The sequence below is a fragment of the Oratosquilla oratoria genome, chromosome 1 (genome assembly GCF_046742065.1).
Source record: "Oratosquilla oratoria isolate Oo_2021 chromosome 1, ASM4674206v1, whole genome shotgun sequence".
In the NCBI taxonomy this organism is placed as follows: domain Eukaryota; kingdom Metazoa; phylum Arthropoda; class Malacostraca; order Stomatopoda; family Squillidae; genus Oratosquilla; species Oratosquilla oratoria.
In genome coordinates this window covers 36,743,647-36,753,646 of record NC_134777.1, presented here as the reverse complement: position 1 = coordinate 36,753,646, position 10,000 = coordinate 36,743,647, and positions in this window count along the sequence as shown.

The following is a 10,000-nucleotide window of genomic DNA, read 5'->3' as shown; positions in this document are numbered from 1 at the left end:
GATACCGCTTTTAGTGAGCCCTTGTCAGTTTCTTTATTGCCGGGGATGCTTACATGAGATTCAGATACAAAGCGGGGAGAGATTTTGTTTGAATATGATAGTTTGATATGATTGTATTGAATACATGGGGTAGCGAGTGATATATAAGGCACTGAGGGTGGCGAAAAGTTCAGCAGTGAAGACTAAGGTGATGGGGGAAAATATCCAGATTACGTTTCAGTTGGAGACTGCCGCGCAATCCAATCTATGGTTCCAGCGGAAGCCATTTGTTTATATGTTGATATTTTGAATAGGTAGATAGTTGGGAGAAATATTCTTGTTGGGTGGCTTCAGTTTGCTTTTGGTCTTTTGTTAACTGGGGATAGTTTGCCGTGATGTAGGTTGTGAGGTTTTTGGAATTGATCATTGTGTTGCTGAGGTTATGTGATTTGTGAGAGTGTTGTTTCAATTGCTGATTGGTCTTCTACTGTTCTAGTTGTATATGTAGCTGTTTGGAAGATTGTTTTCCAGATTTCTCGAGAAGCGGACTATCAAATTTGTGAAGCTGGGTAGAGTTTGTAAGGTGTATAAGGAAAAATAGAAAATTGTCCTTATGCTATAAATCTGGTACTATCGACCAATCATAGTCTAAGAGAAGATCTGGTGTACACAGAGATAGATCAATTTGTGTGTGGGTCATTGACTGTATTTGAAGAACTGTAGGTTGACTTATGTTGTGCAGTGATAGTGAGGGGTTTAATTTGAAGGAGGATATTAGGTTGTTCGTAAGGTAGTGGGGGTATCTTTCCAAAAAGGGTACTTTGCGTGAGGTCTTCTAGTAGAATATGAGGGAGTTAGTTGGCTAGGACGTCTGATAGTATCAGTAGTAGCTGATTATTGGGTGCTGTTTGAATTTTTTGGCTGCAGTGGCTTGGAGGCTTGGAGAGGCGTACAGAGTGCATGTGCTAGTGGTGATATATCTGAACAGATTAGGACTGCCTCCCGTGTTCCTTTGGCTTGGGTAAGGAGAAGTGGGGGAGGATAGGTATGTAGAAGAGACCCTTAAGTAGGGTTGGGGTGCGTTGGCCTAGATGTGCTTCCTTGAGGGCAAATGCACTCAGATTTATATTGTTTTCCTAGTTTGGGATGAGTCCTCGGCAATTCCGCTGGGTGATTTTTTTTTTTTTTTTTTTTTTTTTCTGTGTTGCGATGGAAGTTTTTGGTGAAAATGGAGACCGGGGTATGCTTTGTCAGTCGTGGTACTTGGGAGTTTTTTCGTGTGCTTGGGTGTTAATTTTGTCTTTTTTGGGGGGAAGTGTATTTGACTGGGTATGAGTTAGGAATTTATATGCAATTATTCCAGTTGGGTCTGGTGAGGACATTGGGAGACATAGGAGACATACATATGGCCTGGTGTTACTATGTCTAGTTGGCGCCGGGATAGGGAAGTTTACAAAGATTACAAAGGATTGCAAAGGAAGAGCATGCCAACAGGAGACCTTTTGGTCCATAACTAGGTCGGATGCGAAAAAAATTATAATAATGATAAATAAATAGATAAATAAATAAGATTTATAATAATAATGATAAATAAAATAAATAGGTAAAGTTAAATAGTAAACAAACAGGTAAATAGTAAATAATTATAAGTTGACATGTAAATAATAATAAATGATAATCAAGCAAATAATAATAAACAAACAGACAAATAACAAATAAACAAATATCATAAAATAAATGACAGGCATTACAGAATATTGTTTAGGTGTAAATCTAAACTAATCTTAAAGCTTTAAAATTAACTACATTGTACTGCCTCTGCAGGAAGTTTATTCCTTTCATTAACTACACAGTTGGCGAAGTTGTTTCTACCCACTTCCAAATTGAATATATTTCCGGACAGTTTGAGACCATTATTTCTTGTCAGATTCTCATTCAATGTGAAAATTTTGTCACTTTTGATGATGTCAATTCCCTTTAGAATCTTAAAGTCCTGTATCAAGTCACCTCTGAGTCGACGCTTTTTTAGGGAAAACAGATTCATATGTTTTAGTCGATTTCGGTATGATCTATTTTTGTTATTTGGAATCAGTTTTGTGGCTCGCCATTGTACTTTTTTCAATCTGTCAATGTCTTTAATGAGATTCGGTGGCTATACGGGAACATCATATTCCAAATGTGAATGAACTAACTTGTTAATGAAAGATGGACTTTTGAAGTCAAAAGATCGTGCAATCAGTCCTAGAATCTTATTCGTTTTCTCAGAGGCTGAAATACACTGCTTAGATGATTTGAGGTCGTTACTGATAATTACGTCGAGATCCTTTTCACTATCCACTTTTATTAACGAATTTCCAAATAACTTGTAATCGTACATACTGTTATTTTCACCTATGTGCATTACCTTGCAATTACTTGTGTTAAATTTCATTAGCCACTTTTCAGACCATTGCTGTAGTTTATCTAAATCTTCTTGAATATTTAAATGGTTTAAGTGATCATTTGCCATTCCACACAGTTGTATCATCAGCAAATTTGGAGACATTAGATTTTAGTCCGTGGTCTATATCATTTATATATGCTATGAATAGAAGTTCCCCAAGAACAGAACCCTGAAGAACTCCACTCGTGTGTAAATCTAAAGTCTGCGACCAGTTAACTGAAATATTTAATAAATCGGTAGACACTGGTTTTGTGCCTACTGCTTGAGGGCAGGCAAACGTTGTTCCTATTTTTAAGAAGGAAGATAAATCGTCTATATGCAACTACAGGCCAATCAATCTGACATCGGCTATAGGTAAAATGCTTGAATCATTAATAGTAAATAGACTCAGAGAACACATCGAAAGACATAATTTAATTCGTGACACACAGCATGGTTTCTCCTAGGGTAAGTCATGTGTGACCAATATTCTATCATTTTATACTAAAGTATATAAGGCGTCAGATAACAATGATAATTACGATGTGATTTACCTTGACTTTAGCAAAGCGTTTGGCAAGGTGCCACACCAGAGACTACTAAATAAAATCAAAGCCCATGGCATAGAAGGAAAAGTGTTAGAATAGATTAGAGCTTGAATCAGCAACAGAAAACAGCTGGTCACCATAAATGGAGTAAAATTCAGGGGGGTAATGTTACTAGTGGGGTTCCCCAGGGCTCGGTTTTGGGTCCCTTGCTGTTTATTATGTACATAAACGACTTAGACGATGGTATAAATAGTGATGTTAGTAAGTTCGCGGACGACACTAAGATAGGATGCCTAATTAGGTCAGGAGACGACGCAGAGATTCTGCAGGATGATCTTAACAAATTGTTTACATGGTCGGTGAAAGGGCAAATGAACTTCAATATCTCTAAGTGTAGCGTGTTAAACGTAGGGCTACACAACCCCGAAAATAGATACAGCTTAGATAACACGCTTTTAAAGAAAACTGAGTGCGAGAGAGACTTGGGAGATCTAGTGAGTCCGGACCTTAAAACCAAGAAACAGTGCATTAGCGCCAGAAATAAAGTTAATGGAGCATTATGTTTCTTTGCTAGGACGGTAACAAACAGGAATGCAGAGGTAATTATCAAACTCTATCTAGCGATAGTTAGACCCATCCTTGACTATGCGGTACAGTTTTGGTCTCCGTCCTATAGAATGAACATCAATTCACTTGAATCAGTACAGAGAAGAATGACCAAAATGATACATGGACTCAGAAATTTACCTTAAGAAGAGAGGTTTAGGCACATTATCTTACACTCTCTGGAAAGACGCAGAGTGCGGGGTGATCTAATAGAGGTGTTCAAGTGGATCAAAGGTTTTAACAAGGATGACACAAAGAAGGTCAACATACTAAAAAAACAGGGCAGGACTCGCAGTAATGGAATAAAACTGGACAAATTTAGGTTTAAAAAGGAAATAGGCAAGAATTGGTTTACTAATAGGGTGGTCAACGAATGGAATAGACTTAGTAACCATGTAGTAAGCGCTGAAACTATCAGTTGTTTTAAGAAATGGTTAGACAACTTTATGGATGGGGATGACAGGTGATGATGGATATGGAGCTGCCTAGTGTAGGCCTTGCGGTCTCTTGCAGTCTCCTTTCATTTTTTTATTTTCTAATGTTCTTTCGTGACATTTTTCCATTTAGAAGTTTTGCTATTTAGAACAACTCTCTGTTTTCGATCGTTCAACCAATTACTAGTCCAACTTAATAGGTTACCACTTATTCCGTGTGAAGCTAATTTAGTAAGTAGCCTTTCGTGGGGGACGGTATCAAAAGTTTTTGTTAAGTCTAGATATATTAAATCCATATTGTTTCTTTTGTCATAATTCAAGATGACTGTGTTGTAGAATTCGAGTAAGTCAGTCACGCAAGAATGTTTCCGTCTGAATCCATGCTGGCTATCATTTATCAAACAGTTACTTTCTGAATGATGTTCGATAGCATCTCTGATGAGAGTTTCCATATTTTTTCTACGATTGAAGTCAAGCTTATAGGACTGTAGTTATTTGGTTTCTTTATGTCACATTTTTTTGAATATGGGAGTAACGTTAGCTAGCTTCCATTCTCTTGGGACATGATATGATGCTTGAAAATAATTCTAATGGAAAAACAATCTTTTCATTTCCTTTAAGATTCTTGGATGCCAACCATCAGGCCCTGGTGTTTTACTAACTTTGAGTTTTTCTATACACCTTTTATTATTTTTTTCTTTATTATTATATTTACCGTAGTAAGTTGACTCTAGATTTTTCACAAGTTTCAGTTTGGAGTTCACTTTGAAGTGTTTTGTTTACGAATACTGAGCTAAAATAGTTGTTTAAGATACTCCACATTTCTTCATTGAATATTCAAGTTGACCGTCAGCAGATAATAGTGGGCCTAACAACCTTTTTATCTTTAATGTAACTATAGAATTCTTTGGGATTATCTTTGGAATTATCAGCAATATTCATTTCGTATTGTCGTTTTCGTTTTTTTATTGTCTTTTTTTAAATCTCTCTGTATTATTACATAACTTTGATAGTCAATAGGTGCACCCAAGCACTTGTATTTCTTATAAGTCTGTCTCTTCTAGCAGTACTTTTTTCAGTTTCTTTGTCAAGCCATTTTGGGTGAGCCCGATTTGGGGGCGTATGTCTTTAAACGGGATGTAAAAATTAATCATCTTATTAAGCGTATTTTGAAATATTTCCCACCTCTGGTCTACAAGTCTTTTGCTAAATTTTGCCTCCCAATCTGTAAGCTGAAGCTCCTGACGGAGTCCTACGACTGACCTTTACTGAAATCGGGTATTTTAGATACACAATTCTAGAACTTTTTAGCAGTTTGAATCTAAGTTGTGATCACTACTTGCACTAGTTTCACCAACTTCTATATCGGTTAAAATGCTTTCGAGGCTAGTGATCAATAGATCGAGCAAATTCCCATGCATTGTAGGCTCTTTTACATGCTGAACTAAGTAATTGTCACCGAGGATCATACAACCAATGTCAATAAAATTGAAATCACCCATTATCAATAAGTCCTGGTTGCAGAAACTAGACATTTCTTGAAACAACAGTTTGTTGTCTGCTGATGGTAATGTTTTTGGCCCATATATTACACCTACATTCCTTTTTTGTCCATTTGTTTGGGTTAGTTCTACCCACAAACTATCATATGCATCCTGTTTCACTTTCTCTAAAATACAGGCATGGACATTGCTTTTAACGTACAATAGAACACCCCCACCTTTCTTTTGCTTTCTATCCTGATGAAAGTGCATAAATCACGCAATATTAAATTCAGCTTCAAACTCTCCACTATTTAACCATGCCTCGGTTATTCTTATCATATCGATATTTTCGCTTTTGATATACGCCTGGATTTCTTAAAATTTGTTCCTGATACTACGAGCATTAAAGTACATGGTTTTAAGAAACTGTAATTATTGTAGTTTATCTTATTTTATTTTATTTTATTTTTGAGTTTCAGCATCATCTCTTACATTATAATTTTGTTCTTTATTGACACCTTGCTCTATATTGACATTTGGTCCTTCATTGACATTCAGTGCCTCATGAACATTTCCCCCATCACGGACATCTGGTCCCTCACGGCCATCCTATCTCTCATGTACACCTTGTCCCCCCTACGTCACCGCGTCCCACACCGGCCACGCGTCGTTCATTGACATTCTGCCCGGCCTCACTTCCTAAAATGACATTCTGCCCTCCACTGACATTATATCCTACCGTTATATTTTGTCCTCCACTATCATTACATCCCATCGTGATATTTTGTCCTTCATTGACATTACATTCTAATGTAATATTTTGACCTCTGCCTAGTTGCGTGCACAATTGTGATATCCTCTCATTGATCCCTAGGACTCTACTGTTCCAACATGAGCCAGCATAGATCATCGGAAGAATCCCACAGAGTACGTGACGGCACCCACGCTCCTTCATCTCCTAAAGGAGGACCTTGTAATTCCGAACAAGTTGCTCTGATCCCATCCTACCTACATCGTTACTGCCCGTATGAACAATCGTAACCGTGTTCGTCCGCCTTTGCTCCCTGATGGTCTGGGTACAATCGGCAATCCCACGGCCCGGTTGACATACAAGCTTGTAACGTCGTTTAGTCTTCCGCTGCATGATGTCATCATAGCCTCGCACCATGGAGTCCCCCACCACCAAGAACTTCTGATTTTCAGCCACCTGATTTTCAACTTGTACATTTAGTTTTAAGGTTACGGTGGAGATTTTTTTTTTTTTTTTTTTTTCTGTGGGGAAGAATGGAAATTTTACTAGTGTGATATGGTTGATGTACTCCATTGCGTCTTCTATTGTTTTTCTTGGAGATTTAGATCTTTTCTTGGAGCGGTAGGATTGTAGGATTTGTTATGGATAAGGGGAGAGGATGTACGGTTTGTAGACTGGAGAGAGATTATCTGTCCAGGATGTGGAAGGATTGTGGTTGTTAAGTTGTATGGTGAGGGGAGGTGATGAATAGGTTTCTGGGTGAGGATCTTGGTGGACTAGTGGTAGGAGGTTGTATAGGAGGTTTTCGTACTTCAGAAGGATTGAGATGCGGGTTCAAGTGACTCTGAGTGATCTATCTTGGTACAGTTGTTTGAGTGGAACTATTGGGAGGGTGAGGTTCGACTGATGGACCGTAGAGCTTTCCACGTATGTGACTTCCGGTTTGATCGGGTTTCTCTGAAACTGATGTTTTATGACGCAAGGCAATGTACACTCCTACCTTCTAGGTGTATGTATGTTCAAAGTAGTGGTAGTTGAAGCAATAACCTAGTTATGGATTGTACTTCTGTGCTTCATACCTCAAATAACCTACAGTCAGATAGCTTGAAAGTTATGGCTAATCAAATGTGAATATTAGTGTTTGGATATTGATCTTTGTACTGTTTGTGGTTTTCTTAACTCGGTATACTTTTATTACTTTTTTATCGTCTCGCTGTTCTTTCCATTATTTCGTTTATGTGGTATCGTAAAGGTGGAATATAGAATACTCCCACATTGGTGTTAAGTGTACTATGTAGTCTTGTTTGAAAAGGGATGTCTGCTAGGGTTGTGAGCTGTCCCTTTGTCATACTTAATTCTATACTAGTTTTATTGTTAGACTTTTCTCTTGAGATCACATATCATGGAGAGTTCCGCATTTGTCTTTGTCATATACTCTTTTGGGGCATTTCGTTTTTATCGATTCATTATTGATAGATTTTTTTTTAGCAAGAATCTTAGGTAGCGTAAGTCAAGGTCCACCTTATCTTGGTATGGATCAAGTTTATATAAGGTTATGTAAGTTTGGGAATGGACTATCTCTCAGTGGAATTGGGAGTGTAACAATTGATTATGGTGCTTGGATCTGTTAACAAAGCCTACGGTGCCGCTTATTACCATCTGTGAAGAGGATAGATAGCTACTCTGCTCTTACCATTGTATCTATTTATTTTATTTACTTTTTTCTTTTTTTGGGGGGGGCTCTCCATTTCGCTCACATGGAAATGTTGTGGGTCAGAGCGGGAGTGCAACAAAGGAATCTTGGTATTGGGAGAGCTGTTGCTCTCACCCTGGCATTGTTGTTTATTTGTTTTCTTTATTATTATTACCATTCATACCTTATTATGGGTGATCTTGCTGCGGGTGGGGGGCAGTTCTCCAGCCTGATTAGATTTAGGGCTATTTTTAGAGCACCATTTGTAGCCCCTTCCGTATGTAGGATGGGTAGAGCGGATACTGAACAGGGCTGCTCCGTCTTGTAGGCTGCTGGCGAATGGTACTATTTCTTATCCTCGCACAGGGCCGCTGGACTTGTACCGCCTGTCGTGAGGGTTGCGACCAAGGGTTTCCAGAGGTTACTATGCCCTGTCCCACCATCACGCACCATCGCCAGAGAACGTATGGTCGTTAGTTGCTAAGATGAACTTAATGTTAGTTGGTTGGAGAGACGGTGATTGAATACTCTGTCAGTCTCAGTTGCATCCTCACTCACGGCTATCCCATGGGTATTGTTGGAGGCGGTGAGGTAGCTGTTGGTTTTCCTTCAAATTGCTCTTCAATTCTGTTTTGACACATTACCTCCATCTTCTTGGAGACCTTGAAATCGTATTCACAGCGGGCAAGGAAAACTTGACCCTCTATTAGACAGAATGAATGAGAGATAAACGAGAAAAAATTAAGAAGAAATATGGTGAGAAAGAGACGTAAATTGAGATGGAGAAAAACGGAAGAGATAGTAAGAGAGATATTAATAAGAGAGACAAAGTGTGAGAGAACATAAGAGACTGAGACTGAAATGGAATGGGAGATAGAGAGAGAAGGAGGATATATATATATATATATATATATATATATATATATATATATATATATATATATATATATATATATATATATATATATATATATACAGAGAGAGAGAGAGAGAGAGAGAGAGGAGAGAGAAAGAGAGAGAAGGAGAGAGGGAAAGAGAGAGAGAGAGACAGACACACAGAGAGAAAGAGAGAGAGAGAGAGAGAGAGAGAGAGAGAGAGAGAGAGAGAGAGAGAGAGAGAAATAGGCTGAAATGTCTGCCGGGTGATTGAACATGCAATTTAGCTTCATGCCACAGTCTTGCCCGCCCTTTATACTAATGCATAGTACGGCCTTAATTTAGTCCTTCAAACGTCTTGAAGTGTCATTTTTCTTTGTACCAGTACCATAATCGGTTCAACCACCGCATAACTCAATGTATTGTTTAACACTGTGATGGACTGAAATGGATTGAAATGCGAAAGTAAATCACCTATGTTGACCTCTGGTCAATGAGGAGGCTACTGTTTATATTACACAGTTGAGGCCACAAAGCCACGGCTACTCTGTGTGCACCAGCAGGTATGCTAACGGCAGAAAATATCATTCATATGTGTGGAATCTCTTCATCGAGCACTACGTGCGTATCAAAGAGTACTTGTCCCTCTATTCTGTCAAACCTCAGTCATTTTCTTCAACCTTTGCGATGCCCCCTTTGAGAGTGTTGTGACATGCTTGCCTCAAGTCAAACTCTAACTACCGAACGACGAAAATTTTCAATAAACCCTTCACCGGACATTCGAGATGAAACAGACGAATTTGTGATAAAGACTGACACGGAAATAGAGACAGAGGTAGAGATAGAGATAGAGATAGAGATAGAGAGACAGAGATAGAGATAGATATAGAGATAGAAATAGAAATAGAGACAGAGACTGAGATAGAGATAGAAAGAGAAATAGAGATGTATATATATATATATATATATATATATATATATATATATATATATACATATACATATATTACAGGTGAAAAATGTAATCACACATTTGTCAATAACGTAGAAACCACTGTTAGAGTAGAAAAGACTGGAAACGGGGAATCTATATATTTCGATTGCAAACTGCAATCCTCTTCAGTAGATACAAATAAGAGAGAGGGCGTACTGTTTAAGTAGCACCCTTAACAAAAGAAAGGGGAACATGGGAAGATATCTCTACCCT